The sequence below is a fragment of the Salvia splendens genome, chromosome 3, assembly GCF_004379255.2.
Source record: "Salvia splendens isolate huo1 chromosome 3, SspV2, whole genome shotgun sequence".
Classification (NCBI taxonomy): Eukaryota; Viridiplantae; Streptophyta; class Magnoliopsida; order Lamiales; family Lamiaceae; genus Salvia; species Salvia splendens.
The window spans coordinates 18,547,301-18,563,355 of record NC_056034.1 but is presented as its reverse complement, the minus strand read 5'-3'; positions in this window follow the sequence as shown (position 1 = coordinate 18,563,355).

Here is a 16,055-nt window from a genome sequence, read left to right as displayed (position 1 = left end):
CATTCTGGAATGCATCTCCTGATTACTTGGTCGGATCCCATTCTCCACAGATACGGATCGTCCCAGAAGTAGTACTTGGCCTCGCTTCTGATTTTCATCCTTTGAGCCCGGGAAATCTCTGGGGTACTGGGCAGCTCTCCTGTGACTAAGTAGTTTGCTAAGTACGCAAACCATGGCTCCGCATTTAGCTGATATTTCCCTTTGTCTGCAACTCCTGGCCCAGTTACTGCCATTACTTTATCCCATTGGATAGGATGCGAGGTTTCCCCTGTATAGCACAGATGCTCCTCCGGGAATGCATCCGGTATCGCTTCTCTGTGTCTCCTTGAAAAATCCTGCTTAGATGGTCAGCTACCTTGTTCTCGGTCCCCTTCTTGTCTTTCACTTCCCAATCGAACTCTTGAAGTAATAACACCCATCGGATTAGTCTTGGTTTGGACTCCTTCTTTGCCAGTAGATACTTTATTGCTGCGTGATCAGTGAATACTATTACCCTTGACCCAAGTAAGTACGGTCGGAACTTCTCAAAGGAGTACACGACAGCTAGCATCTCTTTTTCCGTGGTGTCATAATTTTTTTGGGCTTGATTTAAGGTCTTCGATGCATAGAAAATCATATAGCTCTTCCCTTCAATTCTTTGACCTAAGACTGCTCCGACCGCGTAGTCACTGGCATCACACATTACCTCAAAGGGGTAATTCCAGTCTGGAGCTCTGATAATAGGGGCTGATACAAGCCTTTCTTTTAGAAGTTGGAAGGCCCCTTGACATGCCTCGTCAATGTTGAAGTCTATGTCATTCTGCAGGAGGCGGGTCAGTGGCTGTGCGATCTTTGCAAAATCCTTGATGAACCTTCGGTAGAATCCTGCTTGGCCTAGAAATCCCCTGATTTTCTTCTGATTTGTAAGGTACGGAAGCCTTGAGATTACGTCTACCTTTGCCTTATCCACCTGAATACACTTTTCCGAGACAATGTGGCCCAGAACAATTCCCTCCTGTACCGTAAAATGACACTTCTCAAAATTCAGCACCATATTTTTCTCTCTGCACCTTTGTAATACCAGATCCAAGTTGGCGAGGCAGGTCTCGAAGGAATTCCCATAGACCGTGAAGTCATCCATAAAAATTTCGATACATTCCTCCAACAGGTATGAGAAAATACTCATCATGCACCTCTGAAAAGTGCCTGGCGCATTACATAAACCAAAGGGCATCCTTCTATATGTATACGTCCCAAATGGGCACGTGAAGGTCGTCGTTTCCTGATCTTCCGGATTGACGTAAATCTGGAAGTATCCACTGTATCCGTCCAGAAAATAGAAAAACTTCTTGCCCGCTAACCTTTCCAACATTTGGTCTATAAATGGCAACGGAAAATGGTCCTTTCGTGTGGCCTCGTTCAACTTCCGGTAGTCGATGCACATCCGCCAACCGGTTACTAATCTTGTGAGTACCAACTCATTTTTCTCATTTGTCACCACTTGGATTCCCGACTTCTTCGGTACCATATGAATTGGGCTCACCCATTTACTATCTGGGATCGAGTAGATGATTCCCAATGACAGTAGTTTCAACACTTATTTCAAGACTTCTTCCCTCATATTCGGGTTCAACTTCCTCTGTGGATCTCAGTGGGGTTTCGCTCCTTCCTCCAAGCGAATATGATGCATGCAGAGGCCTGGACTGATTCCCACCAGGTCTGACAGAGTCCATCCTATGGACTTCTTGTTTCTTCTGAGGACTTCCAGTAATTCCGCTTCTTGTTCCTCGGTCAGATTGCTGTTAACGATCACCGGGAACATCTCGTTCTCCTCCAAATAAGCATACCATATGCCTAGGGGCAATGTCTTTAGTTCTTTCTTTGTTGAACTTGTCTCCTGAGGTAATGGATTCTTTTTCGTCTCCTTGGTGAGCAATCCTTCGGGTCTAGGAAAATTTTCTACACTGGCTGCGTGGGCTGATCCCTTAGACCTGGCAGATTCAGGACTCTTACAGAATTCCAAAATTGCTTCTGCTAAGTTTTCATCTGTCATTCCCAGTGTGTTTATTGTCTCGCACCAATTGGCCACCTCCTTGTCAATGGAGTGACTCAACTCCGAATTTTCCACCTGTTCATGCATCAATTATGTCTCAAGAAATTCTTGGACCAAGGGGTTAATTACATCTACATCATGAATATTTTCTATATCCAGTGGCTTTTTCTTGGACTCATCGATGTTAAAAGTACACTTCTCTCCATGATAATCTAAGCAAATAGTTCCATCAAAAACATCAATGATTGTCTTAGCGGTGCGTAAAAATGGCCTTCCTAAAAGCACTCCGCTAGACTCAGCAGGCTGGTACTCACTCATCTTAATAACATTGAAATCAGCGGGGTATAGAAAATCATGCACCTTGACTATTGCATTCTCTAACTCGCCCTTGGGAATGATGCACGACCTATCAGCTAATTGAATTACCAATTTCGTATCAACCATTCTTACTCCTTCCAGTTTCTTATAGAGGGAAAGCGGTAAAACATTTATTGATGCACCTAGGTCGCACATAGCATGCTCGACTTTAATGTTCCCAATTGAAATGGGGAGAGTGAACATACCTGGGCCAGTACACTTGGAGGGAATTCTTCTCTTCTAAATCACTGCCGACATAGTTTCTCCAATCACTATTTTGCCGCTGGGTTTGGTCTTCCCGGCGATAAACTCTTTGATAAACTTGCTGAAGATGGGCAGCTTTAGAGCTTGGAGAAACGGCAGGTTAATTTCCAGCTTCCCGAAAATTTCAATGAAGTCCGCTGGATCCTCCTTTTTCTTCTTGAGCTCCCCTCTGTAAGGAAAGGGTTTTAGTTGCTTCTCCTTGTGGCTGATATCTCCCTAGGAAGACTCTCCTGTCTCTTTCCTGATTTCTTCTATCTCCACCTCAACTCATAGGCCTGAGAAGTGCTGGTCAGTGATAAGGCTAATTTCATGCATAGGTCTAGGGGGTGAATTCATACAATTGTAAGGTCTAACACATGTTTTAATCCAGGTGTGTAGAAGAATTCACCAGGTCGAGGAACAAAGAAGGTGGATTCCAAAGACCATGCAATTATGGTGAATAAGTGAGCAAATTCGGAGGAAACAACTAGACGGAGGGATCGTGAAGCTGAAGGGCATAATGGAGATTTCTGCAAAGGTTTCTAGAAGATCCTACCGCACCTATATAAGGAATGAAGCATGCAATCTGGAGGGATCCTCTCGGTGGGGACCTCAGTAACAGATTTAGTTTGTAGCTCACTTCACTTCTACACACTTTTGGGTTCTGATGGGGAAATTGTAGGGTAGTTCTGGGTTACTGGTTGATAGTTAGTCGTCGGAGTAACACCGTCCTCGTGGAAGGTGAATAAACAATTTACTGTCGAATTGCTTTAGTTTATGAAATTTCTATTTTCAGCCATTAACGAGTTCTGTTGATTTCAATTATGGGCGTTCGTTTTTTTGTGTTTGTTGTAGTTGCTGAGTTGGATGTTTGAGTTTTGTGTTAGTTGACGAGTCTGGTGAAATTGCTGGAATCTGGTGTTGATCGAAGTAGATCTAGGTGAATCGGGAACCATGGAGTTGATGTTGGCTGTTGTTTGGGTTCGGATGGCTTGGATCCGGAGTGGATTGAGTTTCCGACGTTGGATCTGAAGAGTGATCGAGACTTATGCCTAACTTTCGTCTTTTCATTTCATTCCGCCTAGTATACGTAGATTTGTTCTATTTCCGGTTGATTGCAAGTTTCCGACGTCTGAACTTTTACATTTTGTTTGAATCTCGGTATATGCTCTGTTTTCTCCATCTTCGTGTTTGATTTAGTTGATGTGATGCATGTCGTTGTCAGTTGGATGCTTTGTTAGTTAGTTGTACCTTTAATTCCGTATTTGATATTTCTGGAAGTTGGTCCCCAATTCTTAGTTGTGTTCTGTTTAACTATAGTTGGTAATCGTTTGCTCTATATAGGAAGTAGGTTTAAAATTCCGTAGTTCTAAGGATGTTAAAGCACTGCATGTTGTTTACAGTTTACTACGTCTAGTGTCTAATTTCGTGCCTAGGTCTAGAAGTAGAATACCTCAACCAATGTTTGCGTGGCAGCAGTAGTTTTCTAACCGAAATTCTCTAGATGTTTTCTTGCGCGTCCATCTTCATGGGATCTACCCCTTGCTTCCCTATACTAGTCTATAGTATAACGGGTTGAGGGATCTTTGAAACGCAAGAGTTTGTGTGTCCATAGCCAGAGTGTTCCGTGTCGCCTTGAGTTCCTAGACCTAGTGTTTAGTGGATTCAGTGGACTTGGCAGCTCGATCTAGGAATTTATCATACACACGCTCACACGATAGACAACACATTTCAAATGGCGCCGATGCCGGGGATGGAAGGCATAACTTGTGATTGTGTCTAGAGAATTTTGGCGTACATAGTTCTTAATTTTTCTTTCTTTATTTTCAGTTTATGAGCAGAGGCTCGCGGTTTGGATACTATGGAGGCTCATCTGAGTGGAGGAACGATCAGTTTACTTGGCAAGTCAAGGGCTCAGCATCTACGGTCACCACCAGATCGGGATTGTCTACGGGAAGTCCATTTCCATTTGGTTCAGAAAGTGAAGAGGATTGGAACTCGTCAGGAAGGGAAGATCCTAAATCATCTTCGGAAACAAGTACAGAGGAGGAAGAAACAGGGGTCATGGCAAACATAATCGATCTAGATCCAGAAATCGGCTCGCTCACTGCTCATCTAGATGGAGAGCCGACTCAAGCTATAGTTATGAATCCGCGACAGAGGTCCATTGAGATCAAGACGAACGTGCTCGGCATCCTACCAACGTTCTCTGGGCGTAAGAATGAGTGTCCGTACGATTCTTAAATGAATTCAGCAAATTGTGTAGCATTCAGAAGAGGCCGAATGACGCAACAGAGGAGGACTATCGCTTGCGCGCAGTTCCTTTTGCCTTGAAGGGGGAAGCCAACACTTGGTTATTAAGGGTACCGCCGGATTCTATCCGTACATGGAGGAACTTTAAATTGGAATTCCTAGATTACTTCTTTCCGTCTAACAAGACGAACGCTCTCAAGAAGGAGATCGTGGAGTGCAAGCAGGAGTATGATTAGTCTCTGAGTCAATATTTGTCACGATTTAAGGGGTTGCTAGATGCCTGCCCGAACCATAGGATGATTGAGGCAGAGATTTACTATCTGTTTTATGAATGAGCAAACCCTGAGTCAAAGGATTTGATGAACTCCTCGAGTGGGGGAAATTTTACAAAGAAGAGAGGAAGTGAAGCAAGAGAAATTCTGGGAAAGCTGATTGAGGCGAAAAAGGCATACGATAGCCCAAGGAATTTTGTGAAGAAAGGCTCAGCGAATGCGCTGAGGGAGCAGGATGAAGAGAGGGTAGAGGCAAGAATCGACAGGCTTGAGAAATCACTGTTGAACGCCATCGAGAAGACCAAACCACCAACCTCACAAGAAAAGGAGAAACCTCCGTGTCTAGGAGATAGTCAGTTTCAGCGATATTATGGACCCCAGGAAGGAGAGTACCCAGCTCAAGTTAATGCAATGGGGAGTTGGAATCCCGATGGAAGTTGGAATCCAGGGAGACAGAGAAATGCACCCTGAAGGAACCATCCCAATTTCAGATGCACCACAACAGAACATTCAGTTTGTACCTCAACCGGAGAGGCAGAGTAACTGGTCCGGGTGAAATCAAGAGGGGCAGGGCAACTGGAATTGTCCGAACCAGGGAGATCATCCGAATTGGGGGAACAAGAACCAAAATCATCCAGGGAATTCTTATGTACCACCAAACCAGAGGAACTTCCAAACCACCTGTCAAGGGCCAGGAAACCAGTTCAACAATAGTTCGGGAGGTCAAGGGAACATTCGCCAAAATCAAGCAAGTGGTTCGAATGCAGGCCCAGGGTCCAGTCAGTCCAATTACCGAGGAATCTGGATGAGATGGTGCATGACCTCGTAAGTTCTCAGTAGCATATGCAGAACAACTTGCAGTCGAAGAATGACGTAGTCCACAAGCTTCAGGATGCTCAACAAGAGCAAAAGGCGGCAATGGATATGTTGGTAAAACAGATGTCACAGATAGCTACTTCTTTGAGCGAGATGCGAGGGAATGAAGACAAGATTCCTGCCTCAGTAAGGATGCGTGATAGAGCTAACATCAGTCTTATAACTTTAAGATCCGGAAAGGGTATGAAGGTTCAGAGATAAGGACGAATGAGGAGACAAACCCCAAAGGAAAAAGGGGTATAACCTCTAGACCCGAGAACTTAAAGGGAAATAGTCCCGAGAGAACAGATGACCTTAGGGCAGGAGATTTGGAGAAACCATTGCCTAAAGAAGCTGAACCATTTTTCATAGATCCAGAGCCGGAGTTTGAAAGGGAGAAGGTAAGCAAAGGAACCAATGAGCCCTCAGCTGGATGTTCTACTGGAGCAGGGAAGTTACTGAAGCCATTCCCAAGTCGAGGGGAAGCTAAGAAAAAGATGGAAGAACCGGTAGACTTCATGGACATTTTTGGGAAGCTGGAGATTAATTTGCCGTTCTTACAAGCCTTGAAGTTGCAGGTCTTCAGCAAGTTCATTAAGGAATTTATAGCTGGAAAGGCTAGACCCAGTGGGAAAAAGATTCTAATTGGAGAGAATGTGTCAGCAGTGATTCAGAAGTGGAGAATGCCCTCCAAATGCACTGACCCAGGTATGTTTACCTTACCTATTTCAATCGGTGATGTGAAAATTGAGCATGCCATGTGTGATTTAGGGGCTTCGATAAATGTTTTACCGCTTTCCATTTACAAGAAACTGGTAGGAGTAAGTATGGTAGATACGAAAGTGGTGATTCAGCTAGCGGATAGGTCGTGCATTTGCCCTGAAGGAGTGCTTGAGAATGTGATAGTCAGAGTGCATGATTTCTTGTACCCAGCTGATTTTCATGTGATAAAGATGAGTGACAATGAATCTGCTGAGTCTAGTGGCGTACTTCTAGGAAGACCTTTTCTTCGTACAACCAAGACCATATTTAATGTTTTTGATGGGACTATATGCCTTGACTACAATGGGGAGAAATACACCTTTAGCATCGATGAAGCAATGAAGAAACCTCTTGATGTAGAAAATTTGCATGCTGTTGATGTTATTAACCCCTTAATCCAGGAATATCTTGAGAAAGAATTAATGCATGAACAGATTGAAAATTCAGAAATGAGTTATTCTATCGACAGAGAAGTGGCTGGATGGTGTGAAGCAATGAACAAAAATGAATTATCAGATGAAGAGCTAGCCGAGGCAATCTTGGAATTCTGTAAAAATCCAGGATTAGCTATGTCAAGGAAGATACCCCATGTGGCGAGCATGGAGGCTTGTTCTAGGTCGAGGAAAGACATAATATCTGATGGAACAGAGAAAAACCTCTTGCCCCAGGAGGCAAGTACTTTGAAGAAAGAACTGAAGGTGCTCCCACCAGGCCTCAAGTATGCTTATCTCGAGGAGAATGAGACTTTTCCCGTCAGTGAACATGAGAAGGAGGTGCTGAAAGTGATCAGAAAGAACAAGAACGCCGTAGGATGGACTCTCTCTGATCTGGTAGGAATAAGTCCGGATCTTTGCATGCACCATATTCGGTTGGAAGAGGGAGCGAAGGCTTGCAGGGACCCCCAATGTAAGCTTAATCCGAACATGAGAGAAGAAGTTTTGAAAGAAGTCTTGAAGTTACTCTCCCTGGGAATTATCTACTCTATTCCGGACAGTGAGTGGGTCAGCCCAGTTCACATGGTTCCCAAAAAATCAGGGATTCAGGTAGTCAAGAATGATAAGAATGAATTGAGGATGTGTATTGATTATAGGAAGCTGAACGAGGTGACCAGGAAAGATCATTTCCCGTCCCCGTTCATTGATCAAATGCTGGAAAGGCTAGCAGGAAAATAATATTTATGTTTCCTAGACGGATACAGTGGATACTTCCAGATCTATGTAGATCCAGAAGATCAGGAGAAAACTACATTTACGTGTCCTTTTGGCACGTATGCTTACAGAAGGATGCCGTTTGGTTTATGCAATACGCCAGGTACTTTCCAACGGTGCATGATGAGTATCTTCTCGGATTTATTGGAGGATTGCATCGAGATTTTCATGGATGATTTCACTGTGTATGGGAATTCTTTTGACTCCTGTCTAGCAAGTTTGGACATTGTGTTGAGGATGTGCCAGGAAAAGCATTTGGTTTTAAACTTCGAAAAATGCCACTTTATGGTCCCTGACGGAATTGTCTTAGGGCATGTAGTTTCAGAGAAGGGTATACAAGTAGACCAAGCGAAGGTTGACGTGATCTCAAAATTGCCTTACCCTACGAATCAGAAAGAAGTCAGAGGATTCCTAGGGCATGCGAGGTTCTATAGAAGATTCATTAAGGATTTTGCGAGGATCGCTCAACCACTCACCCATCTGTTGCATAATGAAGTTGATTTCATTTTCGATGAGGGGTGCAAGGAAGCTTTTCAGTTACTGAAGGATAAACTAGTCTCTGCCCCTATTATCAGAGCGCCTGACTGGAGTTTACCGTTTGAGATAATGTGCGATGCGAGTGACTACGTAGTAGGGGCAGTGTTAGGTCAAAGAATTGATGGGAAAAGCTATGTGATTTTTTGTAACATCCCAAAAATTTGTATGACCTTTATTTAATAAATGTCGGTTGGAAATTTCATTTATGAAATTTAAATTGTTGCTACGTGTTTGAGTTTGGTTATGTGGAATAAATCATCATGGGGGAATTGGAATGAAGTGCTAATTAGATTTTAATGTGGGGAGTCAATTTAAATAAAATCATGCATCTTGTTCTAGCCAAAAAATGGCTATTGTCGGCCCCTCCAATTATTGAGAATTTATTCTTTCTTGGATTTAATTAATTGTTTTGGGATATTCATCCAAATTAAATCCAATTAAATCTTGCCACATTTTATTCCCTCGCCCCAATTGAATTAAGAGTTGAATTATTTCCTTGTGGCTAATTAAGCCAATTTTCGGTGTCCCTATTTTTTAGAGGAGAATATATTTGTTTCTTATTTTGTGGAATCCCTTTTATTCAATGAAATACCAAATTAATACCTAAGTCAATTAATTGGGGATGTGAATATTTCCTTGTGTCGCACGCCCCATTTTGGTTAATTTCCTTGTGCAAATTTATTTAGTTGTTGCCTATTTTATGGGAGTCTTTTCCTATAAAGAAATTACCAAATTTAAATCCTATTCTATTTAATTGAGGATTTAAATAATTTCCTTGTGCAATTCCTTATGGAATTTTCGTCCATTCCTCATTATTTTCCTACTTGGAGATTTAATTTATTTTGTTCCCTTGTTTATGGAATATTCACTTTTATTTCCTAAGTTGTGAATATATTCTCTCCAAGTAAATACCAAATAAATTCCTTGTTATGCTCTACATGGAATTTTCGAATTCCTCCCCATCCTACATGCCTATTTTATTCTTTTAATTATGGGACTTTTATTTCATTTGGCCATTATTTTATCCCTCCATAATTAATTAAATAATTCTTTAAACTTTAACCTAATCCTATACAAACACCTAAACTAAACCCTAGCCCCCATCTCCCTCAAAATTTCGTGCCTCCCCCCTTCACTCTCCATCCTCTCCAAAAACTTCTTCCCTCATTATTTCTTGCATCAATTGGAGTGGATTTTTCAAGAGTTTCGACGAATCGCCTCCATCCTTGTTCCTACCGTTCGTTTTCGTGATTCGAAAAGGTATAACTAAGTTTTTCTTCTCATCTCTTCATTGAAACATTATTCTTGAATCCTACATGCATATAGAGGGTGTAGGATTAATAGATCGAAAAATTTATCGGTGGGAAAGTGTGATTGCATAAGAACTTTGATAATATTGTGTTTTTGATTGAAATCATGTGATGTTGGATTGGAATAGTTGGTGAATGATGTGAGTTCATGTGCAAATATGTGTGTGAGAAACTTTTAAGCATGATTATGTGTGTTCGAGCATGAAAAATCGATGTTTGTTTGATGGAAGATGAAAACCCTATTTTCGATCTATGAACCTGAAAATCTGTGGTGCACGACCAGTGACTTATGATCTGTGATTGACCCATAAAACGAACGAATTTTGCTATGAAATATTTACTGAGTAAACTTCAAGATGTTTTCTGTGTCTCGTGTGAATTTCAGCCCGTTTTATCGAAAAATGAATTTTTAATAAATTTTTGAAGTTGACTGCGCAAATCTGCCAGAAACGTGAGTTCTCGCCATGAATGTTTCGTTTTCTGTTTGTCTGACCAAATGACCTCCGATTGATGTGATTCTTGAGCTATATGAAAATTTGAAGTGTCTTCTGTATTGTGTTAAATTTTCAGCTTTTTTTGGCATCGTATGAATTTATGGTGAATTTTTCAAATGAACTGCGCAATACTACCAGAAATTGTATGTTCCGACCAGAGAGTTCAATATGTGATATGACTGACTAAATGACGTGATTTCGATAAGAAAATTTTCATGGATGAACTTGAATGTGTCCTCTGTATCGTGACCAAAATTTAGCATGTTTTGAGGTCGGGTGAATTTAAAGTGATTTTTACAAAACGGTCGCGCAATTCTGCCAGTTTTCTGCCTTGATTAAATGACACTTATTTTTCAAGTTTAAAAGTATTGTATGATGCATGTATGTCCAAGGAATGTGCTTAAATGTTGAAATCACTTGTGATAAGTTGAAATGTGTTACGTGTGTTTACACCTTTGAGATGTATGTCGGGGTTTGGGAAATTGAGGAAAACGATGAGAGAGAAACGATAGGACATGCATAGTGATATGTTGTTGTGTGAGGCTGACTTGTGTTGTCGTTGACAAGGGTGTTGTGTATTCGTGAACTCGAGGATCGAGAGTTGCTAAGTTGGGTTGTGATTTTGCTAAGAGAACGAGGTGGGCTTTCTTTTCAAACCTCTTTACTTTTCCGAAAAATATTATGTGGAGATATAAGGGTGGTTTAACTGTTATGTCATGCCATGATGTTTTTGTTATGAGATTGTGTGCCTGATGCCTAGTTCGTATGAGTTTACTCCGTTAGGCTATATGGCTGTGTTGTGAAACGAATTCGGGTCCGAGTAGGGCCCGTAAACCCTATCGGGCTGTGTACACTGGTGGGATCGTGAGCCGTCCTTGCAAGTCGGCCGGTCTCGTGGGCGAATAGTGTGGCCACACTATTGTCGCACTGTGATTGTGATTGATGGATTGATGTGAAAAGTGGGGAGATAAATTGTCTGGCCAGACTTGAATATTTTTGTATTTCTCGTGATTTTCTTAATACATAAAACTCGAGATCACTGGTATGGATGACATAACTTATTAAAATGTTTTCGGCATGAGCCCATTGAGTACAACAAGTACTCAGCCCTGCATATTATTTTTCTTATGTGCAGGTTGAACGGGATGTTGCGGTGGATGTTGAGCTGGCTTGAGAACTTAGGATACGTTGTGTCGTCATACATAGGCGTAGTCCTTGACTCTCCTTAAACTGTATTTTCCGCTGCTATAACTTGAACCATGTCTCAAGATTAATCTTTTCTTTATGCTTTGTGTTTGAACATGTATGGTGGTGATTAGTTTTTAAACAAGTGTTTACGTTGTCTTTTGAAAATGATATTCTTCGAGATTTAAGTTAAATGTTTGTTTTACTTTAGTTATTAATGGTTGTATTTCTTAAGTCTAATTTTTTTTCCGTTGTCCTTTTTGAATGTATTTTTCTTATGTCTTTTCAAAAAAAAAATATAACCTTAAAATTTTTAAACTAAGTTGTTTTCCTTTCTTTAAGTTAATTAAGTTGATCTTCTAAATTGTAATCCATGCATGTCGGTCACGATCGCCGCGTTTGTGGTACCCCTTGTATGGGCGGTCGTGACAGAGTGGTATCAGAGCTTTGTTCTTTCGCTCTGGTCCGAGAGTCTTCTTTCACTTTAAGTCTAAGTTAGTGAACCCGTATTGACTAGAAGTGTCACGAAGGCTCAACATCCAAAGCATCACGCTCAACCAAGGAAAGTGAGGTATGTTTTAAAGTTGTTGATGAAATATGAGAACGAGGTATAAACTTTATGATATGATGAGGATGGTTTGGGCAAAAGAATGCATGAGCATGTAATTACGCGATGATGTGATGTGATTCTCATGTTCAAATTCGTGAATAAATGATGTGATGACGTAAAGAAGTTGAATGTGAGCATGATTTGTGTGATGATCTAAACACGTGCTTTATGTGGAAATAATGTTGTGATAGTATGATTTTGTTGAGTATGAGCATGATTGTCAAGATGATCTAAACACGTGTCGTATGTAAGAATGTGATATTGTTCTGGTATACTTATGTGGAACATGAGCATGAGTGACATAATGTCGTAAATATGTGTTATGTGTGAAAGTTCTACGATGTAAGCATGCGAACATAGGAAGATGGAGTGTTTTACATCAAAAATGACAATTGATGAGTTGTTTTGAGAATGTTGAAATTTATGAGAAAAGATGAGTAACTAAAAATGTTGTTTCAACCATATATGCGAAGTGCATGAGTGTTTTGTCTGGAATACAAATGCGTTATGAGTTTTGAAAGATTTGCATGGTGTTAGACATGTAGAAAAAAAAATGGGAAAATGATTTTGAGGTTGATTGTTTTGCGATATTAATGACTAGTTGTTCTAGTGGAGTATGGTTGAGGAAAAATATTTATGTTGTGGAAAGTTGTTAGAATTTTTTTTAAATAAAAATATGTTTCTTTTGAGGAAATTAATTGATCAATGGAAATTGTGGTGTTTATGATTTGTTAAAAAAAAAACGAGTTTCGACAAAAAAATTTACTTCGTTTGGAAAATTGAGCTGTGGAAGTGTGATGTTATGTATGTTATGAGGTGCGAGGTATGATGTGTTATTCTATGGAATGTTTTATACAAATGATGAAAGTTGATGCGAAATTACGATTTAGTTTGAGTCAAAACTTTTACTTTAAAAGTGAGATGTGGAAAATTTTTAGGAAAGTGAGAAAGTGTAAAGAAATTTTGTTTCAAAAGTTTTGAACATAATGTGAAGTTCGAAAGTGTTTTGCTGTGGGAAGTGAAAATGTGGTGTGTTTATCTTGGGGTATGAATGACGTAAATTGAAGTAGATGATGATCTATGAGATGATGAATTGTGTGGTGAACTTAGAGTAACTAAAATATAAGCCTAGTTGACCGTGCGAATCGTAGTTCTAAGTTGAAAACTTAACTATTGCTTCTCTGAGCAATGAAACGTACGAGAATATGAAAGTTAAGGCAAATGCTTAAGTCAAGGTGCGAGACAAGAAGAACTGATGGTAAGAGATATTTTCATGCAACGACGAGCGATCATACTCGCAATTTAAATTAGTATAGTTTAATCTTGCGTAAGTGGAAGCACGATGGAGATGATCTCCATACCCTGCTGAGGAGCACGAGGATGATAACCATGTCATACGAGGATAGTCATTATGACAGGCAAAGAATTTTATGAAGATATGGATTTCAACTATCGTTATTATGGTAATGACACGAAGAATCTCAGTGTGGAATCCACAGTTCTTAGAGCGATGTTACCAGTTTCGGCTTGCGAAAGATGAACAAGGAGGTGCGACTTTAATAGGTGGAACAAACTATTCTAGTCAACAGTTCTTACTTGGATTAAAAGAAGTTATCTTTCAGGACCTTTCAAATAGCCGTGAGCCATTGTCTATTTAACAGCTTGTTTCATTCACCCCTTGCAAGTGATGCATATTGTTTCTTTTCCTCCATTGAGTCATAACTCACTTTCACTTCTTGGAAAGTGGTGTTGCCTTCATAACTTTGGACACTTGGATTGATTGTAGTCTTCTTTGATCTATTATCTATACGGACCATACTTTGACTCTGTGAGCCTTTGCTATTGAGCTTCATTCCTAAGGCTGCTTGCAGTTACGTCCTTCAATATAATCACGTTTCACAGACATGTTTTCTATTGGGATATTCTTCTTCGAACTTTTGTTTAGCCTTTTATTTTGTCACCATGTCTGTGTCAAGTTCTTCCTTACAGAGTTAAATTCTTTTGGGTTCAGTTCATGTATCCTTTCCATAATAGAACCTTTCTTTCTACAAAATGAAGTTAAGGCCTACATTTTGTTCCTTGCCTTAACAAACTTAATCCACTTGATTTTTTTGTTTTCAATAACCCCTTTGACTTTGATTGCCTTTCACAAACTTATGAACCTATTGATGTGATTCTGTCAGTCCATATTATGAATTTCCTTGAACCATGATCAGTACCGCTTTGTGACAACTGCCTATATTTCTCAATCCTCATGCAACTGATCATTTCTTTTCTTCAACCCTTTAAGTCATTATCCATTGATGTGTGGACCTTCCAAATTTGGTCGAACAACTAAGTTATCTTTTGGTAGCCTACTATGAGAATTGACATTTGTTTGATTTCATCCCATATTCATGACCTATCTTATGTTCTTTCAAGCTCCGTGGGGATGATCATAACCAATTGTTATATTTCAAAATCGGTTCATATCCAAGTTAAGACTGTTTGACTAAAGTTTGTGTTAGGAGAGTTAAGAGTAGTAGCTCGACTTTTACACGTCATGCCTTGGAGAGCGTTGACATAATTTTGGGAATGGATTGGCTTACCGAGAACCACGCAACGATTCACTGTAAAAGAGAGACAGATTTCTCTTCAAGCCCCGGGCGAAGAGCCAACTATCTTGTATGGGATCTCCCTGAACCGACAAACTTCCATAATCTCCGCATTACAAGCGACCACGATGATAAGATAAGGGCGTCCGGCGTATCTTGTGTACTTGAACGGAGATGAAAAGAAGGATTTGAAAGTGGAAGACGTGGCAGTAGTACGAGATTTTCCCAAAGCTTTGCCAGGACCGCCACCCGACGGACAGGTAGAGTTTACCTTTGACTTAGAACCTGGATCTGCGCCAGTATCGAAAGCACCATACCGAATGGCCCCTAAAGATTTAGCTGAATTGAAGATTCAGTTGCAAGAACTGCTAGATTTGGGATTTATCCGACCTAGTGTATCACCATGGGGAGCGCCTGTGTTGTTCGTAAAGAAAAAGGATGGAACGATGAGGATGTGCATCGACTATCGTGAGCTCAACAAGTTGACCTTGAGGAATAAGTACCGACTGCCAAGAATTGATGACTTGTTTGACCAACTTCGAGGAGCGGGCGTATTCTCGAAAATGGATTTGAGATCAGGGTATCATCAACTAAAGGTCCGACGAGAGGATGTGCCTAAGACTGCTTTTCGCACTCGCTATGGCCATTATGAATTCGTCGTGAGGCCATTTGGGCTGACTAATGCCCCTGCCGTCTTCATGGACTTGATGAACCGAGTATTTCACGAGTATCTTGACAAGTTGGTGTTAGTCTTCATCGACGATGTTTTAGTATACTCGAAGAACGAGGAGGAACATGGATGGCATCTACAAACAGTGTTGGAAACGTTGCGAAAGGAGAAGCTTTATGCCAAGTTTAGTAAGTGTGAGTTTTGGTTGACTCGAGTGAACTTTCTTGGTCATATTGTGACGGCAAATGGAATTCAAGTAGACCCAGCAGAGGTCGAGGCCGTGCAGAATTGGAAAACTCCGAAAACGCCAAAGTGAAATCCGCAGCTTCTTAGGATTGGCGGGATACTATCGACGATTCATTGAAGGATTCTCTAAGATTGCGAGACCGATGATGCAACTGTTAAAGAAAGTAATCAAAGTAGTTTGGACGCCGGAGTGCGAGGCGAGTTTCCAACTATTGAAGGAGAAGTTGACGACAGCACCGGTTCTAGCTATGCCGGCAACCGACAAAGACTTCGCCGTCTATACGGAAGCATCGAAAGTAGGACTTGGATGTGTGTTGATGCAAGATGAAAAAGTGATAGCATACGCTTCCCGACAGTTGAGACAGAATGAATTGGATTTTCCGACTCACGACTTGGAGTTAGCGGCAGTAGTGCATGCACTGAAAAT